The sequence below is a fragment of the Lepisma saccharinum genome, chromosome 8 (genome assembly GCF_977018435.1).
Source record: "Lepisma saccharinum chromosome 8, izLepSacc3.1, whole genome shotgun sequence".
NCBI lineage: Eukaryota > Metazoa > Arthropoda > Insecta > Zygentoma > Lepismatidae > Lepisma > Lepisma saccharinum.
This window is the reverse complement of record NC_139236.1, coordinates 63,427,050-63,444,011: the sequence shown is the minus strand read 5'-3', so window position 1 is coordinate 63,444,011 and position 16,962 is coordinate 63,427,050. Positions and strand designations below refer to the sequence as shown.

At 40.5% G+C, this 16,962-nt stretch overlaps 1 protein-coding gene across 2 annotated transcripts in view; it reads right to left on the bottom strand.

The window, feature by feature from the left end:
• The window catches only part of LOC145991062 (putative G-protein coupled receptor No9), a 648,328-nt gene that overhangs the window by 370,074 nt on the left and 261,292 nt on the right, over nt 1–16,962 (bottom strand). For both annotated transcript variants that reach the window (XM_083126774.1, XM_083126776.1), the window contains exon 3: nt 1,037–1,075. The gene's annotated coding sequence lies outside the window, so the exon portion shown is untranslated. The remainder of the gene's footprint in view (nt 1–1,036; nt 1,076–16,962) is intronic.

Genomic DNA, 16,962 nt, shown 5'->3' with positions numbered 1-16,962 from the left:
ATCTTCTGTCGAGTGGTTCTGAAAGGCATAACTAACTGTTAGGCCAGGGTGGAGCGCGATCTGCCTCCAGAAGCAGCGATTGGGAATTGAGTTACGCGTCGTCCATTCCATTACGCTATGGGGAGACTGATTTGGTTGTTTATCTTATGTACAGAGTGTATATACGTTCCAAACACGTATATATTATTTTCTGCAGAATACAGTGGTGTTTTGAGCGTAATCGGGAAACGACAGCAAGCAAATTTTACTTCACACGTTCCTCATCAGATAGCAGCAAAGCCACAGAGCTGTACAGGCTGAACCAGAAGTTCCCAAACTTATTCGTTTGTTTCGCCCAAGGCCTATGTAGGCCTATCTAACACTTCCAACGCTCAGTTGGTATGGTTAGGTTTCTTGCCTTAAGTTAAAAAACAAACACCTATTTCAAATCCAGAAACATTTTACATCTAAAAAGTATTAAGTAAGCACATATTTTGAACAATCATTTGGTCCGATTCTAAAAAGCAGGTGTAGACTATCAAGTAAGTGTCATTTCAGTGAAAATATTGGAACATTTTGCAGCGCCGAGACGCACACTCTGGGAACCACTAGGCTCTTCATAGAAGTCGTACAACCGATTCCCAGGAAAATTAATAGCCAGAGCTGGTGCCATTTCTTGGCCACCACGAAGTTCCGATTTGACGCCAATGGATATTTTTCTTTTGGGGCTACGTAAAAGACATGTATCAAGAACAAACCCAATCACTTGACAATCTTCGCCAAAGAATAACCACAACCATAGATGAAATCCCCATAGTTATGCTTATCGAGCGTGGACAAGTGTAGTATCGGCTTGATGTATGTAGGGCTGTAAATGGTACACACATTGAATTACACTACAGATAATGAAACTTTGTTCTTCCATAAAATACTTTCCATACACGTACAATTGTGAATGTAATTAAATAACTTGAATTCAAAACTCCGGAGTTCTTGGTCGGACTCCCTATATATATGCAACTTTGTCTACGGAAATACACTAATATATATCACCTACCTTGCACACACTGAACAGCTTCAGTTCCCTGAAGATCTCCTGAAATAAGAGACATTAACACAATTAAGTACTCCGGGTTAAGTCATCTTACAGCACAACAGTGCGTATGTTACATAAAAACAGGTCTTTGAAAGCAGTGGGTCTATGAGGACAATGAATGACGAAGAGAAACGTTGTGAATACCAAAGTAGATTCAACGTTCCGCCATTGAGGAAGAAAGTTTGGTGGCCTTTCCAATAGACTAATGTTACATAACATTAGGTTTGGCTGATATTTTTCGATCGGGTGTTTACCTTATTATTGAAATTCTCACCAATAGGCCAAATAATTACAGTAAAACCTCGTTCATCCGGACTTCGCTTAATCCGGACAGGCAAAAGGCAAATAAAAGCAGAATGCAAGGTTTTAAATGTGGCTAGAAGTCAACAAGAGAACTTCCCAAGAAAAGGCAGTCAACCAGTGATGAAATTCTGTTTCCCGAAGACTTTGTACTGTACTGTATAGTGTATTTAGGCCTATGCTCTTTAAATGCACCATTATAAACGTGTTTTGTTGCTATAAACGAAGTTTTAATGCACTTTGTACTGTTCTTTTAGGTTATTTCGTTAGACCGGTCAACTTATCCCCCCATTAGTCCGAATTAACGAGGTTTTACTAAAAACTAAATATGCTGACCAAGACAGAAGTTTATTTTATTATAACACATAAACTAAACGTAACGTTTCAACCTTCTAGCAAGGTCTTCTTCAGACTCTGTACCAAGTACAAATGTAACCAGGTACACAACAGGACGATATATATACACAAAAATACTCCCCTCCAGACTATTAGAAAGTAGTTCTGGAACAATCTAGCAGGTGGTTTTCCCTTGTCAACTGTACTTTCACCTGAAAGAGAATGTCGCTGGACTCTTTATCTCACGCTCTATTTCCTTCATTCTTCTTCCTTCCTTTCTCCTCCTTCGCTCTTGTCCTTTCCACTCTTTCTAACACCTTCTTCCATTCTTTGTTTAACTTCAGTCCCCCATTCCAGTTCATTGTGTCTTTTCCCCTTTCTTCTCTATTTCCTTGGACGCCTTCAATTTTCTCTCTCAAAGATATATATATATATAATTTTCTGACTAAATAATATTTCAACTGACTAAGAGATACATGAATATTATGCAACTTCCTTTCGCTTCAATTGAACCGGTGCAGCTAAAATTCGATTGTTTGTTCGGTGTTCTTGTTCAAGTTTTTGGATTGTGGATAGACAGAATAAGGTTACTCAACAGGAAACCTTCATCGACGATCATTTCCAAAAGCAAAATTAGTTAAGTCCTTACCTTAGGTTACACCAATTTTTTGTTCATTGTTGTTTTTCAATCTCTCTTGAATCTTGAACATGCAGGACAAAGTTGTTCGAAAGCAAAGATGAGAATGAATAGATAAGGTAAGATGGATGAAAGTCTGGACTCAGGGTTAGAGTAGGAATGAAAATGACTGAGTCCACTTATTCTCAGCTTTGCAGGTATTCACATATTGTTGTAAACAAGTTTGACATGTAGTGAATAGAAGTGGAGGGGTGAATAAATTGTTATTTTGTTGTTAACAAAAAAACGAAAGTTCGAAGTACATGAAAAGAAACGTTTTGTATATTTATACAAAAGGAAAGAATGTTGTATAAATGTCAAACATGTCAAACTTGTTTACAACAATTGTGAACACATGCAAAGCTGAGAACAATTGGACTCAACCATTTTCATTCCTACTGGCCAGTATAGGGACTCTTTGTTGTAAAAGGTAAAGTAAACTTCCTCTTACATATACGTAGTACCGTCCCATGAAGGCACATTTAGGTGATGTAAGGCTCTGCACATTCTCGATCTCATGTTGTATCGTTCCTTCTGACAACACTTCAATATTTTGCTCGACTCTTGTTTAAACTATCTGGAACTGTGGAGAGACAGGATAATACTGCTTGGAAGGAAATGCTTATCATCATAGCTTCCAGAAGTAAATTACTTAAGTTCTAAAGTCATGTCAATGTTGTTGTTAATACTTTCTTGGATCATATAGACAGAGCATAAAGTTGCACAAAAAATAACGGTACAACGATCGCTTTCAAAATAAAAAAAAATACAGGAGCTCTGAATAGCGTCCAATTCTTTGTTCAATACTTTTGAATGAATGAATTATTGATTTATTTTACTTCGTGTTTCTGCCATTCTTGGCAGATGAGGTTCAATGGTGATAAGATCAAATAGATGAAAGGGTAATGAAAAACATATGTGGAGAGCGGACAACACAAGTTCCAAGTGAGGATTGATTAACCTTTAGACCGCCGAGCGGGTTTTCGAAAGTAACCTCTCTCTGGCCGCCGCCTTTGCGCGCGATTTTTAAATTTTACACTTATTTCAGAAAAACGTTATATCTCTGAGACTATTTGAGCAATCTATTTCGGGTAACTTTTGTTTTGCATCTACAACATCAGGGCATGCAACCGTGCAGGAATCAAAACGCCAAAGCCAATAAGATGGGTTAAGTGGACCGCGTCCCCAAATTTCAATGAAAAAAATCATAAAAATGGGGGGAGTTTTTTCACATATTCGATAATGTAATGCACCCATGAACATGAAATGACTTCAATTCGGTTTAGAAAGGACCATTCTTTGAAAATAGGGCTAAAGTTTACCTCTCCTTTCCAAAATAGCGGGGAAAGAGGGGCAAACTCCCCATTTGTATGATTTTTTCATTGAAAGTTGACATTTCAAAGTTTTATCTGAACATCTGTCAGCGTTTACAACTTCACAAACAAGTAAGAAGGTGCTAAAAGCACATGAACTTTTTAATCAGCACGATGGGTCAGCAGTGACTCATCGGCCGACTACGCCTATATTTTCTATGGGTCACATGTGACACATTGGCCGAGTAAAGGTTACGTCCAGGCGCCAGACCCTTGTTAGACTGCAAAATGCAGTCCAGGGTGCATTACGTGGGAGAGAGGTTGACATTTCGGTGTCTTGAGAAAGTGTCACCCCTTACACACCTCTTCAATACTCTTATTCAAGTATTTTTTTAAAAAATCTGTTAAGGCAGGTTAAAACTGCACGATCGACTTTAGAAGTAAACTTTCATAAGTTCTGATTCATTGTGTTTTTACTTCGCTTTTCTGCCACTTTTGGCTAATCGCGAAGATGAGGATGAATGATATGAACAGCCATACACAGGCCGGAATTCGATGGCGTCGTAGCGCGCTGTGCTAACCACTCAGACACCAAAGTCGGCGTTATAACTTTTGAAGGCTCCTCAATTTTCGTTCAATGCTCTTGTTCAAGCTATCTTTGATTCGTGTAGAGACTTCTCGAAAGGTAATCTTGAACATGATCGTTTTCAAAATTAAGATTGGTAAAATTCTGAAGTTAGTCCAATTGTATGTTCAATGCTCTTGTTCAAGTTCTCTTGAATTGTGGATTGTATTCCATCGCAAGGCAGTGGAAGCACATGTACACTCTTCTCTTGGATCCAGCCGGCGAAACTGGTAGGTAAGCAGAGGAACAAGCCATTCCCGTGACACTGAGAAAATACTCTTTTGGCCTTGTTTGTTGTTATGGCAACAGAGCATGAAAAGACCTTTTGTAGAATCTGGGATGCTGGAATTGGATTTGCCAGCGTCTCTTGTAACTGTTCCCACTCATGAGGCCCCTCCTCAGAGCAGATGGAACTGAAGCAGCGTCAATAAAGGAAAGAGAATGCGAAAAGAGGATCTGGAATGTCATTTTGATGTACGACTTCATTCGATTCTCTCTCTCTCATTTTTTCTTGTCTCTGCAAGGAAGATGAGGGCCCTGGAGAGACGGAGGACGTTTACTTTGAGGAAGCAAAATATACAGCGGTGTGCGAGGTCGGCTTGAGTGCTTTCATAGTTCGAGTGCATTTTGGGTGAACGGTCAAGATGACGGTGGTAATGCTGGGAAGGTTCCTTTAAAGATGCCCACGGACGCTTGCTTTCAAGCAGGGTTGTTAAAGGTCCAGGAACCTATAAATTCTAATGGTTATTATTGGGTTCCATAACAAGACAGGACCTTTTTTTTCTGGCACAATTTAAATTCGGTCCAAGTTGCGCATTGTTTCATTTCAATACGGAAATTTGACCCTATTTAAACTGTCAAAAAGGTTCCTGAACCGAATTGAAATACATTTACAGATAAAAATGTTCTTTACGGTCTGTTTGTCTCTCCTGGACCGGAATTGAATTCATTAACAGTTCCTGGACCTTTTAACAGTCCTGCTTTCAAGTTCGTTCCATCCTACTCCCGAATCGAGGAATGATACTAAACTTGTTGCCAGGGACACTCAAATCAAGCAAGGCATTCCAAAAAACTTATGTAGTGGGTACCCAGTGAGTTCACTCCTCAACAGGTTAGTAGTTACTAAATGGATAAACTGAACGAACTGTCAACGTTTCAAACTACGTTTGCTGGTTTCCATCACACCATAATGTTTCGAAAAGCTGATAACTTATTACAAACATCTCATCCTTTTTATAAATGCATAGACTAGCCTCTCCCTTTGCGTGGTGGTAACGGCGTCGCCAAGGGGTCCCGGGTTTGATACACGGTGGAGGCACAAGTTGTTCGGATCCCACTTTAAACTGTAGGTCCAGGTTCCTAATAGCCTTTCTGTGAATAAACTGGACTTGAAAACAAAAAAACAAAACACAAATGCGTAGACGTGAGATCGTTGGGACTAGAATACATAAAACATCAGACTCACTTTTTTCATATACAAAATACGTACCATGTTGGTAAAAATTTAAATGTGTAAAAAAAATCAGTTTTGTCCACTCTGTCAAATGTTTCACGTTAAATTGTCTTGAAATTAGAAGACCTATCCAGAAATCAGCACCTTTTGCCATTTAAAATGTTCCATGTACAGACGTGCAAAGAAATGCTTCCCCCCATAAGACCACTGGTATTAAGGCTCTATGGGGGAAGTACTTTTTTCCATGACTGTACACAGAAGAGCATTGCAAAGTTTACAGTACTACTACGGTACACGAGTACCAATGCAATGTGCCAATTCCAATAAACCTTAGGCTTCTTTTCAGGAAAAAATTCTGCTAGGGATCTCTCAGGACATGGAGAGAAATTATTCTCGTCACTCCTCATCGCAGGATTGGTACTTCCTGCTGTTCTTTTGGGAGGAATTGTCAAAATGAAAAGAGAAAGAAAGAAATCGATACAAAATTCTACACACGCGCGATCAAGTTGGGTTGTTGCCAAAGGTGTTCTCTCTCTCTCTCTCTCTCTCTCTCTCTCTCTCTCTCTCTCTCTCTCTCTCTCTCTCTCTCTCTCTCTCTCTCCTGGGGCTAAGAACCAATTTGCGGGAAATGATGCGAGAAAATGAGTCTTCCGGTACTCTAGTACAGTATAGGGCTTTAACGATTCAAGTTGATAAAAAAAGAGGGAAGAGCTTAGGCGAATAGACCTCCCCCCGCCACTATTTACCCTACAATCGAAGTTTTCCAAAATGAATTTGCCACCTGAATTACTTCCATCTAAATCAACAGGCTACAATTTTGAGATGGGGGCTATGTGGGGGAGTTGAACGACCAGTCTTGTGGTATACAATGTTGCTTTATGTTCAATCCACCAAATCTATTCTCTGTAAGAGTGTATTTCGGAGTCAAGCTTAGAGCTGTAGGTCTAGTTCCGATCCAGAAGAATCTTTACTCGGATCACATGTGCAGGATATTGCCATACAAAACCGACAACAGGACACAGTTTCCACAGGATAGAGTGCTGAAGCGAGAGAATTTCGCTCGAGCGCCAAATAGTTCGGACGGATGACGCTAGGTAGCGTACGGAATTGAGAGGTTCTTCGCTCGAGCGAATAACGCTCTAACGGACAAAACGAGCGGTATACGCTCGAAGCCCAGTACTACATGTATAATTGTGATTTGTGTGTGGTGGTGGGCCTTCAAATATGCATCGTGAATATTAAAAAAGACGCCGTGAAATTGAATGTTCAGTGAACATAGTCATCATCTCCATGTAAAAATGTAGTTTAGTTTATCATAACAGTACACAGTGATACGAGGTGTGGCTAGAAAAAAATCGGATTGATGTTGCTGTCGACAAACGACAAGCGAGTCAAGGTCAAGCGGTGCATGAGTGTATAACGTGATATCCTGCATATCGACTGTGTGATGGCTCAGAGTGCGCGGCGCTCAGTTCCGCTGTAGCTTGTCGACGAAGTGAACCGTACTACGTCTGTGCTCCGTCGGAGAAATGTTAAATATGAAAGTGGAACAGCGTATCAATGTGAAGTTTCTTATGAAACTCGGAAAATCCGCCACAGAAACTTTTGGTTTGTTGAAGGAAGTATACGGAGATGAGTGTTTGTCACGCACGCAAGTGTTTGAGGGGTTTCAAAGGTTTAAAGAGGGACGAGAAGTGATCGCGGAGGACTCGCGTCCTGGACGGCCTTGCACATCGAAAACGGAATCAAACATTGCAAAATGTCGGTGAATTGATCCGACATCCGCGGGATTGTGTACGTTAATTGGATACCCGAAGGTCAAACAGTCAACCAACGTTATTACATTACGGTGCTGACGACCCTTCGTGAGCGACAAAGAAGACGACTACCTGATTTGTGCAAAAAGTCAGATTCTTCATCAGGACAATGTTCCTGCCACACGACATGGTCAGTCAAGGCTTTTTTGGCCAAGAATGGGATCCCAGTTTTAGAACATCCATCCTATTCGCCAGATCTCGCTCCGTGCGGCCCTTTTTTATTCCCAAAGGTCAAATCAGCACTGAAAGGAACTAGATTTACGACCGTATAATCTGTGAAAACAAAAGCGACGGTGGTCATGAACATGGTTTCAGAAAATGATTTCCAGCACTGCTACCAGCAATGTAAGATTCGTATGGAGCTGTGTATCGATAGTGCAGGGGAGTACTTTGAAGGGGATAATGTTCGTATTGTACAAAATAACCAATAAAAGATGTTGTAACAACAGTCCGGGATTTTTCTAGCCACACCTCGTATATCTAAATGAAACAGATGATTGTGGGCTGAAACTACCACGGTGTATATTCTACATATATATTTATGATTATTGTCACATTATATTTTACTAGCTGATTGCCCGGCGTTGCCAGGTTGTTTATTTACCCGATCTTCTATCAGACACGAAAATAATGAATTCTAACTATTGTGTAAAATGAACTTGGAGTTGAAAGGCATTGGGAGTGTCACTATTCATCTTAGCGACCCCGAAAATTATGTATTCCACACTAATCTAGGTCGTTTTCGACTATTTTTACAAGCCACTCCCTTCCCACCCCCAGCCCTAGAGGTGCCATAGGTGTCTTGGAGTTGAACGGCATTGGGAGTGTCACTATTCATTTTAGCGACCCCGAAAACTATATGTCCCACAATAATATCAGTCGTTTTCGATTATTTTTACATGTCACCCGCTTCCCACCTCCACCCCTAGGGGTGCCAAAGGTGTCTTGGAGTTGAACGGCATTGGGAGTACCACTATTCATCTTAGCGACCCCAAAAACTATGGATTCCACACTAATATCGGTTGTTTTACATGTCGCCCGCTTCCCCCCCCCCTAGGAGTGCCAAAGGTGTCTTGGAGTTGAACGGCATTGGGAGTGTCACTATTCATCTTAGCGACCCCGAAAAGTATGGATTCCACACTAATCTAGGTCGTTTTCGACTATTTTTACATGCCACTCCCTTCCCACCCCCAGCCCTAGAGGTGCCAGTGGTGTCTTGGAGTTGAACGGCATTGGGAGTGTAACTATTCATCTTAGCGACCCCGAAAACTATATATCCCACAATAATATCAGTCGTTTTCGATTATTTTTACATGTCACCCGCTTCCCACCTCCACCCCTAGGGGTGCCAAAGCTGTCTTGGAGTTGAACGGCATTGGGAGTGTCACTATTCATCTTAGCGACCCCAAAAACTATGGATTCCACACTAATATCGGTTGTTTTACATGTCACAGCTTCCTACCCCCACCCCTAGGGGCGCTAGAGGTGTCTTGTAGTTGAACGGTATTGGAAGTGTCACTATTTATCTTAGCGACCCGGAAACTATGGATTCCACACTAATGTAGGTCGTTTTCGACTATTTTTACATGCTACTCCCTTCCCACCCCCACCCCTAGGGGTGCCAGATGTATCTTTGAGTTCAACGGCATTGGGAGTGTCAACATTCATCTTAGCGACTCCGAAAACTATGAATTCCACACTAATATCGGCAGTTTTTAATATTTTAACATGTCACCTCCTTCCCACCCCCACCCAGGGGTGCCAGGGGTGCCAGGGGTGCCTTATCCCCACAGAATTTCTTTCCATATTGCAAGTGATAGGTGTACCAAGTTTGGTTGAAATTGATCCACGCGTTTGAGAGTTATAAATAAAATATATAATAAAACAATATTGTTTTCGCTCGAGGGTGGGAGACTCGAACGAGCGAAAGTGGTCCCATGCAGTTCTCTACCACAGGACCTCAAGAAGAGCATCCTGAACGTTTTATTCGATCTGATCCAATCACAACGCTACGAACCCTCTTAATTTGGCATTTTCTATGCTGCGTGTATGCAAGCTTGCCTTACAGATTCATACTCAACGCCCGGTGAGCAAAAAAAGAAAATGCTCTGTGAGCATAGCTCAGATACTTGACACCAATCTGAAAAGTGTAGTGCCTGAGGCATTGCCTGAAGGGCGCCACTTTGTTCCCTTGGCAACCAAATGAGATTCGATAGCTTTGTTTTCACCGCCGTGGCTGTGTGGAAATCAGCTTACAATCAGCTCAATCAAAGTTCGTCTAGCAGCCATGAGTGTCTTGGTTCCAGAACTTTGTGACTGTGGTTTCATAGCCGGCCGTGCTAACCACTACACCATAAAATGCCTCCCCTAGCTAGCTCTGATTGATAGTTGTTGGATGTTAACAGGATGTTAACTCAACAAGAAAACGGAGTTGTTTGAGTAGCCCATTTACACGAGCATGTTTTTAAGATCTGCCACGTCTCAGCTTTTATAGACTGACCACAAAGAAAAGAATCTTCGGCCAGAAACCATCGCACATCTTCCCCTCCATCCGTTCAGCTCGGACCACGGGAAAACCTGCTCCATTCTTATTCTCCCCTACCCGCGCGACTAAGATGCACACGACACGCGGTTCTGCGCAAATTCTTCTGCTTATGGTCCCACTATACAAGGCTATAGGAGATCCCGACTTAGGAATTCAATATTGGTCCTTATAGGCCGTTACTTTTGAGATCACCACCCACGAATAAAGTGTGTTTTTTTGGGTAAAGAAAGTCTTAAAATATTTGAAGAGGGAGACTGAAGTATAGTAAATATATAATTTTAATATAATACTATAGTTCAAATCACAAACCCTGACACCTTCTGTAAACAAAACCACCTGCATGCAGAAAGCATTGCAAACTCATAGAAGTAAAATAATCCACACGGAAATGCAGCGTTGTTACAGGATTCATTACGTAAAGTAAAACAATGGCCAATTTGTAGTATGGGATACGCTGCCGCAAATGACGTCTCACTTTAAACCAAATGCTCTTTCTTTTTTTACTTTTTGCTTCACCTTTATTTTTAACTCTTTGCACCAGTAATCATTTCCCATAAATTTGGCTTCTTTCTTGCATGTGAATTGAATATATTTTACTTGCATTTTTTTAGACAAAATGATATAACTTGGTAATGTATATTTCTAAGGATGATATACGTAGATAGGAGTGTATTTGAAATTTTTTTGTAGATTTTATGTAAATTGTATCTTATGTAAATAAAATATATAATGGGCATAAACAGCCATATGCATTGCTGTAAGTCCAATAAATATATTGATGATGATCAAAACAAGACAAAAAGTTCGTAAATTTATTGCGGTTGGAAACTTTGACAAGCATCCTAATAACGATTTTTGTTCCGCCAAATATAGTGCACTTCGTAAAATAACTTGGTGACATGGCAAGGCGAGATAAGTGTCAACATTTTGAAGTAATATGCATTGTAACTTTCAATGAGCTTAGAGATTTGTGTACATAATGATATTTTATAACATTGGTTATTTTCTAAAAATATTCATGTGAACAGCAAGGAAGTAGTGCAACTTAGAAATATTGCCTGACTTATCCTTAGAAAAATAACAAGCCGAGTGAGGGAAAGTCTCCGTTTACTCCGAGCTTGTTTTCAAAACAACAGCAAGGACAGCCTTTGAAAAGGGGTGACAAACAGATTCTACTCAATATTTATGTAACGTTCTGTCAGTAGTATCCTGAGAAACCAGTAAATGAAGTGGTTAAGTTGGTATCCCAGTGCAGTGGTGTGTCAGTGTCTGCAGTTTTAAGGGTTAAGGAAGAGAGAATGACCGGGAGAGTAACAATGTATGCGGCTGCATATTCGTCTGATGTTTTGAGAACGGGTTCTCACATTCAGAGGCTCTTATATAAAATGAATAGGTGCGGCGAACTATGAGTGTAACAGCAGATGATTGCGGTCATGGATCAGCTGAGGCGGAGTGATACATCGAATCGGTGAGACCGTTTGTTTACAGAAGGTCTCAGGGATCGTGATTTAGACCTTAGTATTTAATATTAATATTGTTTTAAAATTAATATTATAAACGAGTTAATTTGTTGGCTAAAATCTGATAGCAGATTTCGTCCAGTAGGTCTAAGTCTGTCATAATTTGGATAGTGTGTAACGATACATTATTACATTATATAACAGTTTACAGCAGAATCAGTGTGCATGTAAAATTGATGTATTCATATGCTGTAAATTGAATATATTTCTAGCAAATAATTAGTTAGAAAATACGATATTAACCATTTTAATGTAAGATTCAAAGACTTCATTTAATTGTTCGCTTAAAGTTGCCCCCGTTTTCGGTCTGTGATTAGATGTCTGTGCCTGAAGTGAATGGATTGGCGCATGCGCAGATAGTCTTGTCGCAAGCTGCTCCACACGAGACCAAATTCCACGGACCTTCGTTGTTTTGTCGCAAACCGTCGCAACCTGTCGCAAGGTGATTCGAGACAAATGTTTCGTCTGGTGTGCAACCTCCCTAAAGGATTATGGTGCGGTTGGTCTTAGCTGGGGATCACCAATATGGCATTGACGACAGAGATAATATGCACAAACAAGATAATTTTATCTTTAATGCACGAGTTAAATGGTAGAGCAGCCAACGGCTGAACCTCGCCCCCTGAATTAATATATTATTATTACTCTTACTACAGCGCCTTGAATAACGTAGTGTGGAAATTTTTCTTAGCTGAGTTATCATAATTTTCGCAACTGTCTGCAAAGGCCAAAAATGTTGCAAGTCATGAAACAAAAATGGCCGCCATTTTCAAACGAAGTCTAGTTTTAGGAAAATAATGCCTGTATTGAACTACCCTTGTACAGAGCTTACAACGACAAACAAATAAAAAAAATTTAAAAAGGTCAAGCGACCAGTGTTGGACAATTTGGTAAGGATTGACCCTGAAATTTTAGGCAATTTCCAAGAAACGTAAAATTTTCGTTAGAAGGAATAAAAAAACAAATATTTCATTTTTTGTAGAGAAAGAGCATGTCTTTGAAATTATTTCCAACATCAAAAGTTTTTGGTTCCATCATACCAACATGATGAAAATTCAGATTTTCGTAACCTAGTTTTCCCACCACAAAAATTAGGCTACAAATCCATTATTAGTCTTTTTATAGGCATTTGTAAAAATTTTTGAGTGCTGATGTATTTTTTTCTGAAATCCTCATTATTTCATTGAACTTTGTGTAAAATTTCAGAGAGATCTGATGATTGCTTAAGGAGAAAAGAAATAAAATGTAAGCAAGGGTATCTTGTGTCGAGGGTCTCCAGAGTGACAGACAACACTGATTTAATGACATTTCAAAGTGATGTAAAATGAAAACCGTTTGAGATAGAGTGAAAAACATTTAGGGGGTTTCTTTCAACCTTAAAGGAAAGGTGTATACCAAATTTAATCGAAATCGGAGTTGGTGGGTTTCATGACCTCGTTGAAATGATTAATACATTGTATTAATGCAATGTGGATAGTTCATTTTTATTGTTTTCGACTTAACTGTCTTTTCGCCCCCATCGGAACATAAAGGCATAATGCAACCATTCGTGGACATAATTTATAACGGACACGGAATGCAGAAATGAACGAGCAAATGAAATAAAATGATTGGGTATTCGATTCCCGGTGTGGACTCAGGGTCTGGCTCTTAAGGCTTGGCTGGACCTTTGGCAGCCGAATGGCATTTTTTTAAATGTTCCTCCATTCGAGAAACCTCTTTGGTATTTCAAAATATGAAAAATTACATAAGCTTAGAATTCCTTCTAGAGCATTGATGTGAAATTTCATGTAGTTTTCTTTCACTGTTATCTAGATATTATCAATAGTTTAATAGATTTATGTAATCACGAAACTATTGATAATATCTAGACAACAGTGAAAGCAAACTACATGAAATTTCACGTCAATGCTCTAGAAGGAATTCTAAGGGTATGTAATTTTTCATATTTTGAATTATCCAAGAGGTTTTTCGAACGGAGAGGAAACTTTGAAAGAATTCGCCCATTCGGCTGCACAAGGTCCAGCTCTGGCGCCAGTCCCGATTGCTCTTTGTGTCTGAGCCAGTGAAGTCTATGGCTTCCTCTTCCTTGCTCTCACGGGCCGAAGTGGCTAGATTCCTTTCAAACCTGCAGCAAGTGGAAGCCAACACTTGGAATCTGACTCCCAATTTTTCCCCTCTTGCTCTGTCTTAACCCACTGCTTTCTCATTCTCCCGTCTGCCTGTGCAAATATCACGGCGGTTACTCGAAAAAGGGTGGAGGGGGGGGGGTGAAACTCCCCCAGAAAGTTTCCACACTTGGCGTCGAAAACTCCAACCACGCTCTGACGTGAATAACAAGAGGGGAAAAACAACCGGAAGCTGAATATTTGGAAGGAAAAAAAAACAACCCGGCTGAGACGGGGTTGTTTTCCGTGGAGGTGAAAAATGTAAGATTCGTCAAGGACATTCGGCCATTATGTCTAATGAAAAGGTTAAGGTTCACCACGGTACTACTTGAGTAATCTCCATCTCTCCCAGCTTCCTTGTTTTTCATTTTGGAGGGGGTAAGAAAGTGGCATAGCCTAGATTTTCACCAGAAAAGAAAAACTTGTAATATATACACACACCACTTTGTCAGAAAACTTTAGTAAATTACAGAGAGCATTCGTTGTAAAAACCGCATTAATAACTAGAAGGGTTGAGAGCATTATAGAATAGATTTGTTTGCGTGCTCTCTTTTTACTCCATGTTGCACAAAAGTTCCATCAATAGTAGTTCTATAAAGGGTAATTTGTCCATGATTTAAAAGCAGCTTTTTGCAGAGCAAGGGAAATTGAACAAAAAGCAATATTAGACAGGTTGTTTACCTAAATATGCATAGACCATACTAGGTCATTCAAATATGACCGGGACTGATTCTTTTTTTTTTTTTTTTACCAAATCGTTTATTGTCAAATACTTATTTGCACATCTCACCCTTCAAAGTACTCCACTCCAGAGTCCATACACTTTTTCCAACGTTCTGGAAGGATCTTAATGCCCTTTTCATAAAAGGTTTGGTTGGCTGCGTATCCACTTCTGAACACTGCGTCGGCGTCGTTATCCGCAAACCGCATGCCTTCCAAGTCCGATTTAAGCCGCCAAACAGGTAGAAATCACTTGGGGCCAAATCGGGACTGTATGGCGGGTGTGGCAGAAGGTGCCGTTTCAATTTGCGGAGTGTTGCCGTAGTTGTTTTAACTGTATGAGGCCGTGCATTGTCTTGAAGGAAGGCTACCCGTTTTCCACCTCTCTTCCGCTTGGATCGGATCTTTTCATTCACTTCTGTTGTCAGGAGTTCTGAGTAATAAGCTGCAGTGACTGTTCTGGCATCTGTAAAAAAAGTCTACATGGATAACCTCCTGCCAGTCCCAAAAAAAGAAAAAAAAAAACCTTGCCATCACTTTTCAAACCGGACGGGTTCTCTGCGCTTTCTAGGGTCTTGCCGCCACTCACGTGATGACTGCTGGGATTCATCCTCCACGCGCTCTCTTCTCTCTCCGAAGTACTTACACCACTCAAAGACGCGGGTTCGTGAGAGACACTCTTCCCCATACTGTTGTTTGATTCTTTGCAAAATTTAAGATGGCTGGACGTTTTCTCCAACGAGAAATTTCATCACAATGCGTTGTTCCACGCTCCGTGGCACCTTCTGTTCGCTCATCACTTTAGCAACACTCAAGACACGACTGAGCAGGTTCTAACCTGCACGGGAGGGAGGGTGGGGGTTGTGGCTGTAATCTCCCAAGGACGCACAACTGCTGCGCATGGCAGGTTGTTTGAAAAAAAACAAAACATTCCCGGTCATATTTGAATGTTCTTATTTTAACTATCTGATATAGGTTAACGTATTCTAGACCATGATTAAGGAACACAAAAGCTTGATATAAGTATATATATAAAAAAAGGTACCAATTCGCAGACATTCAATTAATACTCAGCTGCAACTAAAGATCAGTTGATGATGCATAACTCCTTGAGAAAGCTGTGGTGACCAAGCACCTTGAGTGGTCAACTCAAGAATCAATATCTCGATATCGAAGGTTCGAACCCTGGCCTGGGCATTGATGTTCCTTTGCAAGTGTATATTCATCAGTTTCATGTTATCACCTTTCATCTTTACCGTCGCGATTAACAAAAAAAGCTACGTAAATTAAGAAAAATAAAAAAATGTATGCTTAATTATATTAATTGTATTTTCGTTATGACAATTACATATAGACAGAAGAAAGTTAATTATCAAATTGGTCTAGGTTGTCAATATTTTATGCCACAAATTGAAAAAGGGTTACTGACAAAGTGAAAACTGCTACTTTCGACCTTATGTACTGTTTACACACTTTAATGGCTCCTTATTTTCACACAGTTCAGTAAATATGGCTTTATGTGCAAGTTTTTCATATTCGTGCACGATATTTAGCGAAACTTTTGACATTGAGGGATATTTTTTTCGATTTGTGAAGTGAATTTATGATTTCATTACATTAAATTTAACTTTCACAGGTCATTAAGATAAACAACTTATTTTAATAACTTTTTCTATTTGACCCCTTGTCCCCCCTATCAAAAAATGAAGTTTATCCTGAAGGTAGAGTCAGATTATTTTCATAACAACTCCAGCTGGCCGCGCGAGTCCAGTTAGTGAGCCTACCAACAGTCCAGAGCGCGTGCAACAGGGATAGCGATAGGTGCTGGGTAGAGATGACAGCAGCGGCTCGTTTGTTGATTGGCTGTTCCGGGACTTATGACTCGCTCCAAAGCTGCCAATGCAAAACAGCCAGAGATGTTACGAAAGTTATCTCACTCTACTCGTCTTGAAAATTCTCGAAGAGATTGGTCACGTTCTCGTCTCGATGATTGCCACTCGGCAGATATTTCTGCGAAGGAAAAAAATACTAGTCTCATTGCTGCACTTCGTCCCGTAAAGACAGGCAACCGTTATAGAGATTTTGATGCATGTGTACAGTAGAGTGCAAAGGTAACAGTAGGTAAAATTCCTCATTTCCATGACAACCTCTGCGCCAGTATCAGTGTGATTTCATTCCTTCGAAGCACAGTAAAGTAAAGTGTTCCCCTGTGCATAGCACCACGACATGAAGGCGTATAGGGGGTGTGGGGGTAACGCCCCACACTTTCTTGCCGGTCATGAGTGGGGGTGATGTGATCAGCATCACGCCCCTGACCGCCTTTACCCCCCAGGGTTTCCCCCAGGTACCCATGTTATTCGACGCTGGGTGGGCGCCGGGGCCGCTTCCATCGTTAGAAAAGTTCCCGGATTTGA